We start from the raw sequence: 20,149 nt of genomic DNA on the forward strand, positions 1-20,149 counted from the left end.
TAGGACACTGATGCTTATAAAGCTCGGCATGCAGATTTTTATTTAGCTACACTAAGTAATACAATGTCAGGTTAAGGGATTAGTGATTGCTTGCTTGGCACTGATCTGCAGAGACTGCTGTATGCTGGGATACACGCCGTTATCTGGCACAAAGCCTTGCGTCTGACCTTTCTAGGTCATGGCTCCCACTAAATCTGACTTTCTTCTACCTATACAGATCCTGCTGCAATATCATATACAGACCTTCAACTTATCCACACACCATTGACTGGTGGCAGGATGCTGGTGTTGGTTCCCTACTCTCTATCCTCTGTACCTCCCAGCACATACCCTGCTTCACATTCTCTTTATTCAAAGCTCGTCTGCTTTGCTTATCTTCTTTTTTGTTTTGTTTTCTCGATCTCTTCCGTTGGTGGAACCTACTTGATGTGATCTTCAGTCACCAACTTTTCTTTGTCAAACTTCATGAAGTCTTATTTTATTCTTTCTGACCATCATCTGCTAGCAACCAGTTACTTCTCTCCCATCACCTAATTCCTCTACAAGGTTGCAAAGAATTCTAAATTAAATAGTCACAACAGTCACAAAATCTCTTAGGCCCCCTTCTTCGCTATCTAATATCTCTATTGTAACTGATAACTGCTCAATATTCTCTAATGTAAACAAATTATTCCCTCCCACTAAAGCCTACGTCCCAAACACCCATCCTCAGCCTACGTCCCAAACACCCATCCTCAGCCCTGGAATAATAAACTGACATTCGCCTAGATTACGAGGTTTGCGCTATACCGGGTGCGTAAATAACGCAATAAAATGAGCGGTATCGCACTTTCCATAGCACTGCCATTTCAAGTTACTGAAAAACCTCCTTGTGCTGTGCGTTATGGGGCGTTACGCTCCATGCCGCACAAAAGCCAAGGGCTGAGTTTAAGTGCTCGTGCACGCTTTTCCCTATAGACATCAAAACACCTGCGATCGCGGAATGGTAAATCGCTGTAACACAACCCCATTGATGTCTATGGGGAAAAGAAAATTACATTTTTAAAACCTAACATCCTAACATAAACCCCAAGTTTAAACACCCCTAATCCGTCGCTCCACGGCATTGCCGACACTAAATAAACCTATTAACCCCTAAACCACTGGCCCCCCACATCGCAACTTATAAATAAACCTATTAACCCCTAATCCGCCGCCCACCCACATCGCTACTACAATAAACCTATTAACCCCTAAACCGCCGGCCCCCCACATTGCAACTAATAAAAGAAACCCATTAACCTCTAAACTGCCGGCCCCCACATCGCAAAACACTAAATTAAACTATTAACCTCTAAACCTAACACCCCCTAACTTTAAATTAAAAGTTACAATGTAACTATCTTAAAATAAATAAAAACTTACCTGTAAAACCCCCCAACTAAGATTAAACTATAAATGAACCTAATATAACTATTCTAATAAAATAAAAATGTATGCTTACCTGATAAATGTATTTATTTCCGGGCATGGAGAGTCCACAATTTCATTCCAATTACTAGTGAGAATTCAACTCCTGGCCAGCAGGAGGAGGCAAAGAGCACCCCAGCAGAGCTGTTAAGTGTCACTTCCCTTACCCATAATCCCCAGTCATTCGGCCAAAGGAAAATGGAAAAAGAAGATAACACAAAGGTATAGAGGTGCCTGAGGTTTGTACCAAAGACCTGCCGTCTTAAATTTAAATAAGGGCGGGTCGTGTACTCTCCATGACGGAAATAAATAAATGTATCAGGTAAGCATGAATTTTGTTTTGTTTCCTATGGCATGGAGAGTCCACAATTTCATTCCAATTACTAGTGGGAACCAATACCCAAGCTAGAGGACACAGAATGAAAGGGAGGGAGAGCAAGACAGGCGGACCTAAATAGAAGGCACCACCACTTGAAGAACTTTTCTCCCAAAGGAAGCCTCAGAGGCAAAAGTATCAAATTTGTAAATTTGGAAAAAGAAATGCAATGAGGACCATGTGGCCGCCTTGCAAATTTGTTCCACAGAAGCTTAATTTTTAAAAACCCCTGAAGAAGGGACAGCCCTAGTGGAATGAGCCGTAATACTCTCAGGAGGCTGCTCTCCAGCTGTCTCATAAGCTAACTTGATAACACTTCTCAACCAGAAAGCAAGAATATTAGAAGAGGTTTCTGACCCTTACTTTTATCAGAAAAAACAATGAACAGGACAGTTAATTGCCTAAAATCTTAGATGCTTGAAAGTAAAATTTTAGAGCACGCACAACACTCAGGTTATGCAACAGGCGTTCCTTCTGAGAAGAAGGATTAGGACAAAAGGAAGGAAAAAACAATTCCTGATTGATATTGCTATCCGATAATACTACCTTGGGAAAAAAATCCCAACTTAGTAAGAAGAACCGCCTTATCTGCGTAAAAAATAAGATAAGAAAAACAAACGTTCCAAGATATCAACTGAATGCATGGGTGTAAACAGAACCTGCTGCCAAACTCTAAGGACAAGGTTAAGACTCCATGGAGGAGCAACAGGAACAAACACAGGCCAGATTTTGACCAAGGCCTGAACAAACTAATGCACATCTGTCAGATCTGCCAGACGTTGGAGTAAAAGAATAGACAGTACAGAAATCTGACCCTTTAGAGTACTGACTGACAAACCTTTCTCCAGGCCATCCTGAAGAAAAGATAAAATGCGAGTGATCCGCACCCGGCTCCAAGAGAAACCCTTCGATTCACACCAATAAAGGTATTTACTCCACACCTTATGGTAAATCTTACGAGAAATAGGATTACGAGGCTGAAGCATCTTATCAATGACCTCAGAAAAACCATGCCTAGCCTAAAACTAGGTGTTCAATCTCCAAACAGTCAGTTTCAGAAAGTCTAGATTTGGATGGAGGAAATGACCCTGAAAAGGTCCATTCTCAGAGGAAACTTCCAATGGAAAAGAGATGACATCTCACCCCGGGAAGCAGATCCTGCGAGGCCAGGCAGGAGCTATTGGAATCACCAACGCCCTTTCCTGTTTGATAAGAGCTATTACTCGAGGAAGGAGAGCAAACGGGAGGAAACAGGTACGCTAGATCAAAGCTGATCAGAACTGTTTGAGGATCTCTTGATCTTGACCTGTACCTTGGAAAGCTTGGCATTTAGACGAGACACCATCAGATCCAACTCCGGAACCCCCACCTGAGGATTATCATTGTGAATACTTCCGGATGGAGAACCCACTCCCCGGGATGAAAAGTCTGTCTGCTCAGAAATCCGCTTTCCAGTTGACCACCCCTGGGATGTGAATAGCAGAAAAGAGACAATTGTAAGACTCTGCCCACTGAAGAATGCGAGTCACTTCCTTCATGGCTAAGGAACTCCAAGATCCTCCCTGGTGGTTGACATATGCCACCAAGGAGATGTTATCTGACTAAAATCTGATAAAACAGACCGAAACTAGTTGAGGTCAAGTAGTTAGAGCAGAGAAGGTTGCTCTCAAATCTATAATGTTATTGGGATTAAAGACTCTCTTAAATCCAAAGACCCTGAGCCTTTAAGGAACCCCAAACTGCTCCCCAGCCCGGCAGGCTGGCATCTGTCGTCACAAACTCCAGAGATGGTCTCAGGAAGCCTGATCTCTGAAACAGATGGTCCTGAGAAATCCAGCAAAAACATAATTTATGTAAGAACTTACCTGATAAATTCATTTCTTTCATATTAACAAGAGTCCATGAGCTAGTGACGTATGGGATATACATTCCTACCAGGAGGGGCAAAGTTTCCCAAACCTTAAAATGCCTATAAATACACCCCTCACCACACCCACAAATCAGTTTAACGAATAGCCAAGAAGTGGGGTGATAAGAAAAAAAGTGCGAAGCATATAAAATAAGGAATTGGAATAATTGTGCTTTATACAAAAAAATCATAACCACCACAAAAAAGGGTGGGCCTCATGGACTCTTGTTAATATGAAAGAAATGAATTTATCAGGTAAGTTCTTACATAAATTATGTTTTCTTTCATGTAATTAACAAGAGTCCATGAGCTAGTGACGTATGGGATAATGACTACCCAAGATGTGGATCTTTCCACACAAGAGTCACTAGAGAGGGAGGGATAAAATAAAGACAGCCAATTCCTGCTGAAAATAATCCACACCCAAAATAAAGTTTAACAAAAAACATAAGCAGAAGATTCAAACTGAAACCGCTGCCTGAAGAACTTTTCTACCAAAAACTGCTTCAGAAGAAGAAAATACATCAAAATGGTAGAATTTAGTAAAAGTATGCAAAGAGGACCAAGTTGCTGCTTTGCAGATCTGGTCAACCGAAGCTTCATTCCTAAACGCCCAGGAAGTAGAAACTGACCTAGTAGAATGAGCTGTAATTCTTTGAGGCGGAATTTACCCGACTCAACATAGGCAAGATGAATTAAAGATTTCAACCAAGATGCCAAAGAAATGGCAGAAGCTTTCTGGCCTTTCCTAGAACCGGAAAAGATAACAAATAGACTAGAAGTCTTACGAAAAGATTTCGTAGCTTCAACATAATATTTCAAAGCTCTAACAACATCCAAAGAATGCAATGATTTCTCCTTAGAATTCTTAGGATTAGGACATAATGAAGGAACCACAATTTCTCTACTAATGTTGTTGGAATTCACAACTTTAGGTAAAAATTCAAAAGAAGTTCGCAACACCGCCTTATCCTGATGAAAAATCAGAAAAGGAGACTCACACGAAAGAGCAGATAATTCAGAAACTCTTCTAGCAGAAGAGATGGCCAAAAGGAACAAAACTTTCCAAGAAAGTAATTTAATGTCCAATGAATGCATAGGTTCAAACGGAGGAGCTTGAAGAGCTCCCAAAACCAAATTCAAACTCCATGGAGGAGAAATTGACTTAATGACAGGTTTTATACGAACCAAAGCTTGTACAAAACAATGAATATCAGGAAGAATAGCAATCTTTCTGTGAAAAAGAACAGAAAGAGCGGAGATTTGTCCTTTCAAAGAACTCGCGGACAAACCCTTATCTAAACCATCCTGAAGAAACTGTAAAATTCTCGGTATTCTAAAAGAATGCCAAGAAAAATGATGAGAAAGACACCAAGAAATATAAGTCTTCCAGACTCTATAATATATCTCTCGAGATACAGATTTACGAGCCTGTAACATAGTATTAATCACGGAGTCAGAGAAACCTCTATGACCAAGAATCAAGCGTTCAATCTCCATACCTTTAAATTTAAGGATTTCAGATCCGGATGGAAAAAAGGACCTTGAGACAGAAGGTCTGGTCTTAACGGAAGAGTCCATGGTTGGCAAGATGCCATCCGGACAAGATCCGCATACCAAAACCTGTGAGGCCATGCCGGAGCTATTAGCAGAACAAACGAGCATTCCCTCAGAATCTTGGAGATTACTCTTGGAAGAAGAACTAGAGGCGGAAAGATATAGGCAGGATGATACTTCCAAGGAAGTGATAATGCATCCACTGCCTCCGCCTGAGGATCCCGGGATCTGGACAGATACCTGGGAAGTTTCTTGTTTAGATGAGAGGCCATCAGATCTATCTCTGGGAGCCCCCACATTTGAACAATCTGAAGAAATACCTCTGGGTGAAGACACCATTCGCCCGGATGCAACGTTTGGCGACTGAGATAATCCGCTTCCCAATTGTCTACACCTGGGATATGAACCGCAGAGATTAGACAGGAGCTGGATTCCGCCCAAACCAAAATTCGAGATACTTCTTTCATAGCCAGAGGACTGTGAGTCCCTCCTTGATGATTGATGTATGCCACAGTTGTGACATTGTCTGTCTGAAAACAAATGAACGATTCTCTCTTCAGAAGAGGCCAAAACTGAAGAGCTCTGAAAACTGCACGGAGTTCCAAGATATTGATCGGTAATCTCACCTCCTGAGATTCCCAAACTCCTTGTGCCGTCAGAGATCCCCACACAGCTCCCCAACCTGTGAGACTTGCATCTGTTGAAATTACAGTCCAGGTCGGAAGAACAAAAGAAGCCCCCTGAATTAAACGATGGTGATCTGTCCACCACGTTAGAGAGTGCCGAACAATCGGTTTTAAAGATATTAATTGATATATCTTCGTGTAATCCCTGCACCATTGGTTCAGCATACAAAGCTGAAGAGGTCGCATGTGAAAACAAGCAAAGGGGATCGCGTCCGATGCAGCAGTCATAAGACCTAGAATTTCCATGCATAAGGCTACCGAAGGGAATGATTGAGACTGAAGGTTTCGACAGACTGTAATCAATTTTAGACGTCTCTTGTCTGTTAAAGACAAAGTCATGGACACTGAATCTATCTGGAAACCCAGAAAGGTTACCCTTGTTTGAGGAATCAAAGAACTTTTTGGTAAATTGATCCTCCAACCATGATCTTGAAGAAACAACACAAGTCGATTCGTATGAGACTCTGCTAAATGTAAAGACGGAGCAAGTACCAAGATATCGTCCAAATAAGGAAATACCACAATACCCTGTTCTCTGATTACAGACAGAAGGGCACCGAGAATCTTTGTGAAAATTCTTGGAGCTGTAGCAAGGCCAAACGGTAGAGCCACAAATTGGTAATGCTTGTCTAGAAAAGAGAATCTCAGGAACTGATAATGATCTGGATGAATCGGAATATGCAGATATGCATCCTGTAAATCTATTGTGGACATATAATTCCCTTGCTGAACAAAAGGCAATATAGTCCTTACAGTTACCATCTTGAACGTTGGTATCCTTACATAACGATTCAATAATTTTAGATCCAGAACTGGTCTGAAGGAATTCTCCTTCTTTGGTACAATGAAGAGATTTGAATAAAACCCCATCCCCTGTTCCGGAACTGGAACTGGCATAATTACTCCAGCCAACTCTAGATCTGAAACACAATTCAGAAATGCTTGAGCTTTCACTGGATTTACTGGGACATGGGAAAGAAAAAATCTCTTTGCAGGAGGTCTCATCTTGAAACCAATTCTGTACCCTTCTGAAACAATGTTCTGAATCCAAAGATTGTGAACAGAATTGATCCAAATTTCTTTGAAAAAACGTAACCTGCCCCCTACCAGCTGAACTGGAATGAGGGCCGTACCTTCATGTGAACTTAGAAGCAGGCTTTGCCTTTCTAGCAGGCTTGGATTTATTCCAGACTGGAGATGGTTTCCAAACTGAAACTGCTCCTGAGGACGAAGGATCAGGCTTTTGTTCTTTGTTGAAACGAAAGGAACGAAAACGATTGTTAGCCCTGTTTTTACCTTTAGACTTTTTATCCTGTGGTAAAAAAGTTCCTTTCCCACCAGTAACAGTTGAAATAATAGAATCCAACTGAGAACCAAATAATTTGTTTCCCTGGAAAGAAATGGAAAGTAGAGTTGATTTAGAAGCCATATCAGCATTCCAAGTCTTAAGCCATAAAGCTCTTCTGGCTAAGATAGCCAGAGACATAAATCTAACATCAACTCTAATAATATCAAAAATGGCATCACAGATGAAATTATTAGCATGCTGGAGAAGAATAATAATATCATGAGAATCACGATTTGTTACTTGTTGCGCTAGAGTTTCCAACCAAAAAGTTGAAGCTGCAGCAACATCAGCCAATGATATAGCAGGTCCAAGAAGATTACCTGAACATAGATAAGCTTTTCTTAGAAAAGATTCAATTTTTCTATCTAAAGGGTCCTTAAACGAGGTACCATCTGATGTAGGAATGGTAGTACGTTTAGCAAGGGTAGAAATAGCCCCATCAACTTTAGGGATTTTGTCCCAAAATTCTAACCTGTCAGGCGGAACAGGATATAATTGCTTAAAACGTTTAGAAGGAGTAAATGAATCACCCAATCTATCCCATTCCTTAGCAATTACTGCAGAAATAGCATTAGGAACAGGAAAGACTTCTGGAATAACCGCAGGAGCTTTAAAAACCTTATCCAAACGTATAGAATTAGTATCAAGAGGACTAGAATCCTCTATTTCTAAAGCAATTAGTACTTCTTTAAGCAAAGAGCGAATAAATTCCATCTTAAATAAATATGAAGATTTATCAGCATCAATCTCTGAGACAGAATCCTCTGAACCAGAAGAGTCCAAAGAATCAGAATGATGGTGTTCATTTAAAAATTCATCTGTAGAGAGAGAAGATTTAAAAGACTTTTTACGTTTACTAGAAGGAGAAATAACAGACAAAGCCTTCTTTATGGATTCAGAAACAAAATCTCTTATGTTATCAGGAACATTCTGCACCTTAGATGTTGAGGGAACTGCAACAGGCAATGGTACATCACTAAAGGAAATATTATCTGCATTAACAAGTTTGTCATGACATTTAATACAAACAACAGCTGGAGGAATAGCTACCAAAAGTTTACAGCAGATACACTTAGCTTTGGTAGATCCAGCAGGCAGAGGTTTTCCTGTAGTATCTTCTGGCTCAGATGCAACGTGAGACATCTTGCAATATGTAAGAGAAAAAACAACATATAAAGCAAAATAGATCAAATTCCTTATAAGACAGTTTCAGGAATGGGAAAAAAATGCCAAACATCAAGCTTCTAGCAACCAGAAGCAAATGAAAAATGAGACTGAAATAATGTGGAGACAAAAGCGACGCCCATATTTTTTGGCGCCAAATAAGACGCCCACATTATTTGGCGCCTAAATGCTTTTGGCGCCAAAAATGACGCCACATCCGGAACGCCGACATCTTTGGCGCAAAATAACGTCAAAAATGACGCAACTTCCGGCGACACGTATGACGCCGGAAACGGAAAAGAATTTTTGCGCCAAAAAAGTCCGCGCCAAGAATGACGCAATAAAATGAAGCATTTTCAGCCCCCGCGAGCCTAACAGCCCACAGGGAAAAAAGTCAAATTTTTTGAGGTAAGAAAAAATATGATAATTAAAGCATAATCCCAAATATGAAACTGACTGTCTGGAAATAAGGAAAGTTGAACATTCTGAGTCAAGGCAAATAAATGTTTGAATACATATATTTAGAACTTTATAAATAAAGTGCCCAACCATAGCTTAGAGTGTCACAGAAAATAAGACTTACTTACCCCAGGACACTCATCTACATGTTTGTAGAAAGCCAAACCAGTACTGAAACGAGAATCAGTAGAGGAAATGGTAAATATAAGAGTATATCGTCGATCTGAAAAGGGAGGTAAGAGATGAATCTCTACGACCGATAACAGAGAACCTTATGAAATAGACCCCGTAGAAGGAGATCACTGCATTCAATAGGCAATACTCTCCTCACATCCCTCTGACATTCACTGCACGCTGAGAGGAAAACCGGGCTCCAACTTGCTGCGGAGCGCATATCAACGTAGAATCTAGCACAAACTTACTTCACCACCTCCCTTGGAGGCAAAGTTTGTAAAACTGATTTGTGGGTGTGGTGAGGGGTGTATTTATAGGCATTTTAAGGTTTGGGAAACTTTGCCCCTCCTGGTAGGAATGTATATCCCATACGTCACTAGCTCATGGACTCTTGTTAATTACATGAAAGAAATAGAGAGTTTCTCTTAGGAAGTCTAGAACTATCCTCTAAGAGAGATCAGTGTGGTCTCCGTTCCATGTCTGAGCATGCATAACTATAGAGGTCTCAGATGGAAACAAACAAAAGGAATAATGTCCAAGGAAGCAACCATTAGAACAATAACTTCCATACACAGACGATGATGGACGATTAGAGGACTGAAGTAAAAGACAAGAAGCAAGAATTATGGATTTTCTAACATCCGTCAGGAAAATCAACATGGACAGAGAATCTATGATCGTTCCCAAAAAGCACACCTCTGTATGAGATCTTGCTAACTGAAAAGATGGTGCCTGAACCAAAATATCGTCCAGTTATGGCACCACTATTATGCCCTGTGATCTGACCACGGCCAAAAGGGCCCTTAAAAACTTTGTAAAGATTTGAGGAGCCATAGCAAGGCCAAAGGGAAGTGCTACAAACTGGAAGAGTTTGACTAGAAAGGCAAACCGCAGGAATTGGTGATGTTCCCTCTGTATAGGAACATAAAGATACTCATTCTTCAGGTCTATGGTAGTCATGAACTGACCACCCTCCTGAACCAAAACTAGAATGGTACGAATAGTCTCCATTTTGAAGGACAGAACCTAGAGGAATTTGTTGAGACACTTGAAGTCCAATATGGGTCAGAAAGTTCCCTCTTTCTTGGGAACCACACAAAGGATTGAATAGAATCCCGTTCCGCCACAGGAACTGGAGCAATCACTCCCAGAGAAAATAGGTCCCTTACGCACTTTAAGAAGGACTCTCTTTTTCACCTGGATTGCAGATAACCTTAACAGAATAAATATGCCCCTGAGGGGACAAGACTTGAATCCTATCCTGTATCCCTGGGAAACTACTTCCACAGCCCAAGGATCTTTGACATATGAAATCCAAGCCTGTGGAAAGAAGGAAAGCCTGCCCCCTAGTAGATCTATGATTGGATCGGGGATGGCCCCTTCATGCTGACGTAAATACAGAGGAAGGTTTTTTGGAATACTTCCCCTTATTCCAAAGTTGACCAGATCTCCATGAAGCCGTGGATTGCTCTGGCTTGGAAGAGGAAAATGAAGACCTTTGTCACTTGAAGTTACTAAAGGAACGAAAATTAGATTCTGTCGACCCTTCCTGTCCTGAAGAAGGATTTCCCCCAGTAATTTCAGAAATTATCGCAGCCAGACCAGGTCCAAATAAAGTCTTGCCCTTAAAGGGTAAGGACAGAGGACAGAATATTGAATTTGGATGTAACATCTGCCGACCAAGATTTTAGCCACAGAACTCTGCAAGCTAGAACCGTAATGCTAGAAATTTTGGCTCCCAACCTAACCACTAGCATGCTTATATCACAGATAAAATAAATAGCCAGCCTTAGAGCCTTGATTCTATCAAGGATCTCCTCTATAGTAGTCTCCTCTGAAATTAGATCAGAAAAGGAATTGCACCAGTAAGATACGCACCTGCAAAAGTAGCAAAACTTGCCACCGGTAGCCATAGTAAACCCTGATGAATGTACATCTTTCTTTAGGCTTCCAGCTTCTTAACCATAGGATCCTTGAAGAGACACTATCCTCGAGCGGGATAGTAGTGCTTTTGGCTTGAGTGGAGATAGCAACCTCTACCTTAGTTACAGAGCTCCACGAGTCACGAACAGAATCACCAACAGGAAACAGCTTCTTGAAAACAGGGGACGGAGAATAATCCCCGGCTTCTCTCATTCCTGAGCTATAATGTCCGACATACGATCTTGAACTGGAGTTATTACTACAGGATTGATATCAAACACGCTGTTAAGCTTATTAGACTACTTTGGAGTCCCAGCGACAGTGGAGTCAGAGTCCTCCAAGGTAGCAAGAACCTCCTTCAATAGCATCTGAGGTGTTCCAGCTAAATCTAAAATTAGCTACTGCAAACTCAGAATCAGAGATCTCACCCTCAGAAGCCACTGAGGACTAATCTTCATCAGATAACTGAGAAAGACTGACTGACGCAAACTTAGCGGATTCAAAACTCTTGCAAGAAAATATGCTTAGATTTCCTCTTTCTATTACCAGCAACAGGAAAAACTCATAAGGCTGCAGAAACCGCAGAAGATAATTTGCGCAGCAAAATCCCCTGGAAAAATACACCCCAGGAACTGGTTGAGAGGAACCGCTGGGCACTGCATGTGACTGCTAAAGCTTAGGACGTTAGAGGGGAAAGCAGAGGCATATATTGGACAACATACTGTATATCCTTAGTGATAGATGGCTCTAAGAGGGTATTCTTATTTTGACAAAAACATATAGTTTTAAAAAGAGGAGCAAAATTGCACAAAGGAAAATTATTTAGCCTCTAAGCAAAAAGCATATATCAAAAGACAAGGACAAGATAAACTTAATCATAACTTAAGTTTTGTCCCAACTTAAAGGGACAGTTAACACCAGAATTTTTGTTGTTTAAAAAGATAGATAATCCCTTTATTGCCCATTCCCCAGTTTTGCATAACCAACACAGTTATAATAATAAACATTTTACCTCTGTAATTACCTTGTATCTAAGCCGCTGCAGACTGTCCCCTTATTTCAGTTCATTGGACAAACTTGGCAGATATCTGTAGAAGCAGAGAACAGAGAGAGGCGCCTTATGGGACAGTATCGTGGTATCGCTAATATGCAGAAAGAGGCAGACAGCACACACAGGTGGAAGAATACTCACAAGTGAGGCGGCATAAACGTATGCCAAACTAGACAGGACGGAACCTTAGTCGCCCGCCAGACGGTCCAATGGGAGAAAGACTCTCACGTTCCAGTGGTCCAATCCGCTACGGCGGACAAAGGCGGACGTCAGGTGCCCACAGCGTCTGTGGGAGGATCAATGGCTCAGAGTCCTTAGTGCAAGTAATAGAAATTTTGCTCCACACATAGGATCAGATGGAAAATGATGAGAGCGGGGTTATCGTAAAAGATATTTTTTTATTATTGATAAAAATAATATTAAAACTGTTTTAAAATACATATAACAGCAACGCGTTTCTCGACCTTCCGGTCGTTTCATCAGGCTGATATTCACTTTGAAAACCCCGCTCTACTTAACATAATGATCATCCAATCACAGGCCGGTCTATTGTCCACACCCATCAACGGACCAATCATAAGTTATGATTGGTATCTATGGTGACAATAGCACCTGTTCTGTAATCAGAGATGATGAGTGTATTTGGGCGATAGTACCGACTGTGATCCATCTACATGCATAGCTAAGGAATAACTATAATTTCGAAATGTGATTAATTAATTCTAAAAATATCAAGAGATTCTGAAAATTAGCAGTTGTTACTATTATATAAAGAAAGGTGTTTGGCTGAAGTGATGTGACAAAATTGTATCTGTATTTCTCCTGTGTAATAGTTACGATGTGACAAAAGGAAGTTTAGAATATTATGTGTTTCTCCAGTATAATAGTTACGATGTATGATAGTTGCAATGACAAAAATAAAAATAAAAAATATTATATAAACCTCCATAACAAACAGATGCAGTATTATTGTACCATCTGTAAGCTAATGCAATAGAAACTTCATTGTAGGGCATGAGTGAATTGATATGCATAAACCTATTGGTGATAAAAAATGCATATTTAAAGGGCCCATGTTTCCTAATGATTAATAATGTATTGACATATTTGAAGACACCATGTGTTCTGATCAATGGATATCATAATTTAATATTCATATGTGTTAAAAGTGTAATTAGCAAATAATTTCGATAAATAGATATCTGTAGGTATATTATTATAATAGCCCCCACATATTTGAATGGCCTGTATGTTCTGACAATAGATATCAAAATATGATCATAGAAGATTGCGTTTCTAAATCTAAATGTGATTCATCTTATAAGATGTTTATAATAATCGAACCAGTAATATCTGGTTGGTCCGAGACCATGGACGTCTGTTACAATAAAGATAAATGGTTGGTGATAAGTAACCTACAAAAAAAGCAAACAGAGGGACTATAGGGAAGGATTTCTATGAGAAAGCTGCCAAATCGACACATAAATTAAGACCATCAGGGTGCATGCTCTTCAGCAGATGGATCCAATAAGTCTCCCTCTGTCTGAGCCTAAAAAACCGGTTATAAAGATGAGATTTGGGAATGAATTCTATGGGATTGACTGAATAACAGTTAAGATCTCCCCTATGTACATCATTACAGTGTCTTGATACACTATGAAGTCTGTAATTATTCTTCATATTTCGATGGTGTTCGGACCATCTAGTGCTAAGGTATCTACAGGTACGCCCTACGTATTGTACCCCACAGACACATGTAAGTAGATAAACTACATAAGAGGAAGCACAAGAAGCACGGCCAATGATGGTATAAGATTTGTGGCTGATACTTGACCTAAAGGTTTTTTGCCGATCACCAATGAAAATACACATCTTACAACGGGCTCGTCTACACTTATAAGACCCATGTTGTAAGTTGTTCCTATTATTTCCCGTGGAAGGTTGTCTATGTTTCACAATTTTGCTCGGAGCCAACATTGTTTTGAGGGTTGGTGCCCTTCTATAGACTATTCTGGGTTTGTCATCCAAAGTTCTTTTCAAAATAGGGTCTTTAAGTAATATTTGCCAGTGACGTGTGACAATCTCTCTAATTAGATTATGGTTAGAGTTAAATTGGGTGATAAACAACGGATCTTTATGGAAGGTACTAATATTTGTTGATTCTAGTCGTGCATTGGACTCAGTGAAATACAATTCTCTATTATCATTTTTTGCTCTCATGTAGCCATTTTCAATGATCGAATTAGGGTAATGTTTATCCCTAAAGCGTTCCTTCAAGGTAAGGCTTTGAATTTCATAGTCTGCCATAGAACTACAGTTACGGCGCACTCTTTTGAACTGACCATAGGGGATATTCAATTTCCACGGCTGATAGTGACAGCTCTTAAAGTCGAGGTAGCTATTACAATCCACTGCCTTAAAGTGAGTGGTGCTGGTGGTGCTTGGAGCACTTGAAACAAGTCTTAGTCAGAACTCGAGCAATGAAGAGTTAATAAAACAATTGGACGCATTATTTACGCCTAAATTTGAGATGATACAAAATAATATCTCCACTCTAACATTAGAGATCAAACAGTTTGCAAGCAGATTAAATAATGTAGAGCAAAGAATCTCAGACATTGAAGATGGGGCTATACAGAGGGAACAGGCTTTTCATACTATGTCCATTCAAATTGAAAGCATGAAAAACAAAATAGAGGACATAGAAAATAGAGCCAGGAGAAATAACTTACGCCTCATTGGCTTAACGGAAGAAATACAAGAAAAAGACCTTAAAAAATTTGTTGAAGTAGAACTAATGGGATTATTAAAGATTAGAGCAGAAGATCACGATATAGTGATCGAACGAATTCATAGGATAGGCCCAGAGAGGAGTGAGGAAGGGAGAAACAAAGGGAACAGACCAATTATTATGAAACTAATAAATTACCAAAGAAAGATCCAAATTATGAATGCCTACAGAAAAGCAAATGGCGAAATTAATTATAAAGGAAAGAAAATATTGCTATTTAATGATTTTTCATACGAAACATCAAATAAAAGGCGCACACTAGCTCCGATATGTACGAAATTGATCCAGGAGGGATATAGAGCCAGACTCCTGTACCCAGCTAGACTTAGCATTCAAACTAGACAAGGAAACAAAATTTTTACTGATAGTGAGGAAGTTAATAAATTCTTAGAAAATAATAGAGATACTTTGGAGAAGTAGGAAGATTATTGTAGGTCTAATAGGTTTTCACAGTGAAATAATGGCTATAAACTTAAATAGCCTGAGGGTGTGTTTTTACTGGGGGGTTACAGTTAAAGTTATTTTAAGGAAACTCAAATGTATAAGAATTAAAATATGGAATTTATGTGGGGGTTTTTTTTTTTTTTTTGGGTTTTTTTTTTTTTTTTTCTTTTCTTTTCTTTTTCTTCCCCCTCCCCCTCTCTCTTCCTCTCCCGGCCATGTGGGCTTCTTCCCCTCCTTCCATTTCCCAATCTTTTTTCCTTACCCTAAGTAAAATGGAAAAATGAGTTTGAAAATCGTTTCATGGAACGTAGATGGAATTACATCACCCATCAAACGCAAAGCCATTTTAAGGTACGCAAAAAAATTGGGAACTCAAATATTGCTCCTACAGGAAACTCATTTAAAGGGAGAAGAGGCGGCTAAATTAAAAGGAGGATGGGTTAAAGAGGTTATATTTACCTCAGGATATCAAAGGAAGAAAGGAGTAGCTATACTATTTAGTAAAAATTTAGAATACAAAATAGATAACTTAATCCGAGATGAGGAAGGTAGATACATTATAATGGAAGTGGTAGTAGAGGAAAAAAAATTTGTTATATGTAACGTATACGGCCCAAATGAGGAAGATATAAGATTCTGGCAGATACTGAGGGATAAATTACTTAAATATTCTGGCAATACATTAATCATAGGAGGAGATTTTAATATTGCTCCAAATAGCATACTAGACAGATGTAGAGATAGTATAACGCAAAATGGGGAGAAGACACTGGACAAAACGACTATAGCTAGGAGAAAGAGAGAATCTAATATAATAAAGAAATTTCAGCAAGACCTAAAAATTTTAGACGGCTTTAGAGTTATACACCCAGAAAACAGGGAATATACATGTTGCTCAAAATCTAAAAAAACTCTATCCAGGATAGATTATTTTCTGATCTCAGACAAAGCACTTGTCGCAATACAAGAAATATCTATAGATATGATAACAATCTCAGACCATGCCCCTATTGTAATTGTGATGAATCTTAAGAAGAAAGATAGGAAAAGTAACCAATTTTTTTTCCCGAAATATCTGATAAAAAACACAAGATTTATAAACTTTTTAAAAGAGAAGTGGGCTGATTATAAACGATTTAATGAAGGCTTTCTAGACAAAATCCATATATTTTGGAATGCGGCCAAAGCAGTGCTTAGGGGGGAGATTACAACATACCTAATACGATTAAAGAAAAAAATGAATTTACAAAGACAACAGGTAACTAATTGTTTAATCAACAAGTATTCTAACTATATACAGGAAAAAAATATGGTTAACTGGCAGAAATATCTACAGGCTAAAAAAAATAGAGATGATTACTTATTACAAAATGAAATCAAAGAGAATATAAAAACTTGTACACAGTTTTACAGGTATGGGAATAAGGTAGGCAGCTTTTTAGCCCGTATAGATAAAAATCATAAGACTAAAAACTTCATAACTAAAATTAAACATAAAGATCAAACATGGACAAATACCGAAGACATACAAAAAGCTTTCCTCGATTATTTCTCAGAATTATACTCAACACAACCCATAAATCTAGATAAAAAGGAAAAATTCTGGGCTTCACTAACAAATCCTCGTTTGGAGAGCAGTCAGCTAAATAGTATTAATAAACCCATTACAGAAATAGAAATAAGTCAGACAATTAAAGCAATGGCGAACAATAAAGCAGCAGGCCCAGATGGCATTCCATCTGAGTTTTATAAACTTCTGAATGATGAAATAACCCCAATCTTAACTATCCTAATGAATAAATTTTGGAATGGACACTTAAAACCATTAGCAGACTTCAATGAGTCCACAATAATTGTTATACCAAAACCAGGAAAGGACCCACAGTCAATTGATTCTTATAGGCCCATCTCACTTTTGAACATGGACTATAAGATATTAACTAGTATATTAGCTAAAAGGATGCAGGAGTCACTTGATACTATAATACATTCTGATCAAACAGGATTTATGAAGGGAAGATCCTCAAACACTAATCTAAGGAAGGTCTTCCTAACAATTATAGATCACTGGTATAAGAATAAACATAATAAGAAACCAAATAAAGAAGATATTGCAATAATATCACTGGATGCAAGCAAAGCCTTCGATTCAGTTGCATGGGACCATCTTGTCACCGCTCTTAAAAAATTTGGGTATGAAGGGGAATGCCTTAACACAATTCAGATGTTGTATAGGGAATCCAGGGCAGCAATTGTTATAAATAATAATAAAACATCTTACTTCCCTCTCTTAAGAGGGACAAGACAGGGATGCCCTTTGTCCCCCCTAATTTTCAATTTAGCCCTAGAACCTTTACTGATCGCCCTGAGGAATAAGATCCAAGGGATAGAAGTAGGAGGTAAGAACGTGCAACTAGCTGTATATGCTGATGATCTTTTGGTATTTTCTAGAAAATCTTGTGAGAGCTTCAACCAAATTTGTCAAATTATTGATAACTTTGGTTCCTTTTCAGGGTACAATATTAATAGAAACAAATCTGAAGTTCTGTGGTTACAAAAAAACCAGACATCACAAGATAAGATCTTCAGGGAAGTAAGTAAATATATTACTTACCTGGGGATTAAGATCTCCAATAACCCTATGGAATGGTACTCTTTAAATATCTGTAACGGTGCAAGACAATTTTCTGAAACCCTCAAAAGATGGAAATCTCTCCCACTCTCGATCTCCGGCAAAATTAACTTGTTAAAGATGATTGCACTTCCAAGGCTGCTATATTTGTTTCAGAATATACCTTTTTTAATTAAAAAACAGGAGATTAAGATAATCAATTCTGCGATTAGAGAGTACATATGGATGGGTAAGAAACCCAGGATTAGTTATCAAAAACTAGTCCTTAAAAAAGAATATCTAGGCTTAGGGCTCCCTAATATTGAAATATATAATTTAGTGGCGGTTACGAAGATTGCCTTAGACTGGCTCTTGGAGAGTAATCATTTCTCCCTCTTAGACATAGAAAACGGCTTAATAAAACCGTTCTGCTTAAGAAATGTTCTTCACTTAGAAATTAAAAATCTCCCAGAGTATGTTAAAAAAATAGACTTCTTTAAAGATACAATAGTGGCCTGGCATAGGACGTGTAAATTTTTAGGCCTAAAGCCCTTTGCTACTAAATTTCTGTCCATAGAGGGTAATCCAGGGTTTAAACAGGGGCTTCTTTCAGGAATCTTCACATGCTGGAGAGAAAAGGGATTATCCAAACCTATACAACTAGTTAAAATTAATCAAGAGGCAATGAAGGTTGAAGAATTCGAAGTAATTAAGAATAGATATAGTCTGGCAGATAGACATCTCTTCTTTTTCCTACAAGTCAGACATTACTGTCTGAAATTAATTCAACTGCAGGGGAATAACTGGGAGCTTACAGCACTAATCCCGGTTATTAATTTAATCAAACAGGGTAAATACTCTATCTCACTTCTCTATAATATAATAAATAACAGAAAGTACAAACAGCATATTGAACTAGGGGTCGCAAAATGGAGAGATGTATTTTTCAAGAATCTTAGTACGCAGATAATGTTGAAAAGCATAGAAAGGGTAGAAGAAGCATCGCTAGCTATCCCTATGAGGGAGCAACATATTAAGATAATGTGGATGGTGTATATTACTCCTGAGAAAATTGCCAAGTGGGGTGGTACCGGAGAGGCAGTATTATGTATAAAATGTAAGCAACAAGGCACAAACTTGCTACATAGTTTCTGGTCATGCCCAAGAATACAAAAATTATGGGGTGAAATAAATTATTGGCTAGGCAAGATTTATGAGACCCAAATTAGGCTACAAGCAGATCAGGTTATTTTTTTCCACTATAAGAAAGAACATTTATTATGTAGAAAATTTATAACACTAGTGATTCTAATAACAAGGAATCTTATATTAAAAGGGTGGAAGAAAGATAAAATTACAACCCTAATAGCGATTAAGGAAAATATTCATCACCAATTCTTGATAGAACTTCAAGATACTTTGTTCCATATAGAAACTAATATCACCCGCTTCTTTGATAAATGGGGAAGGTGGGTTAAAACCCAAGATTTAGAAGAACAGAAACGAATAATTAAAAAGTTTGATAATACAGTATACATAGAAAACTGTAGACTTAGAGGAGAATGGCTATTTGAATAAAGATGGCCGTCTTACAGGGAGAGGGGGGAAGGTGGGAGGGGCACATTAATTATTCTCCTTTTTTTTTTTTGTTTGTTTTTTGGGTTTGGGGGGAATATATCTGATTGAATAAGAGTTAAATTAAAAACTATATATGCCATATTGAAATATTGATAAGAGTAATTATGTATTCATGTGATCGAAAGTGAGTTTGAATATTTTGTTTCTTATTTGTTGTTGCTCTCGCTTCCTATGTATTGTTCTTTGTTAATTAAAAAGGGAAATGAGTGATGAGATTAGTAACATAGTTTGGAAGGTAAAACTCGATATTATATTAAGATAAAATGTTATCTGAACTGATGGAATTGGTGTAATATGTATGGAGATAAATATGTATATCATTTTGCTGGATTTGTTGTGATGAAACAACTTAATGTCTTTTCTTCTTTTTTATGTATTTGTCACAAAATATTAATAAAACTTCTTTCAAAAAAAAAAAAAAAAAAAAAAAGAGTTAAATTGGGTGATAAACAACGGATCTTTATGGAAGGTACTAATATTTGTTGATTCTAGTCGTGCATTGGACTCAGTGAAATACAATTCTCTATTATCATTTTTTGCTCTCATGTAGCCATTTTCAATGATCGAAT

General features: G+C 38.4%; 1 protein-coding gene across 1 annotated transcript in view; it reads right to left on the reverse strand.

Moving 5' to 3' along the window:
• Nucleotides 1-20,149, reverse strand: part of KIF9 (kinesin family member 9) — a 169,614-nt gene that overhangs the window by 31,764 nt on the left and 117,701 nt on the right. The window lies entirely within an intron of this gene.

The sequence above is a fragment of the Bombina bombina genome, chromosome 5 (genome assembly GCF_027579735.1).
Source record: "Bombina bombina isolate aBomBom1 chromosome 5, aBomBom1.pri, whole genome shotgun sequence".
NCBI classification, from domain to species: Eukaryota; Metazoa; Chordata; class Amphibia; order Anura; family Bombinatoridae; genus Bombina; species Bombina bombina.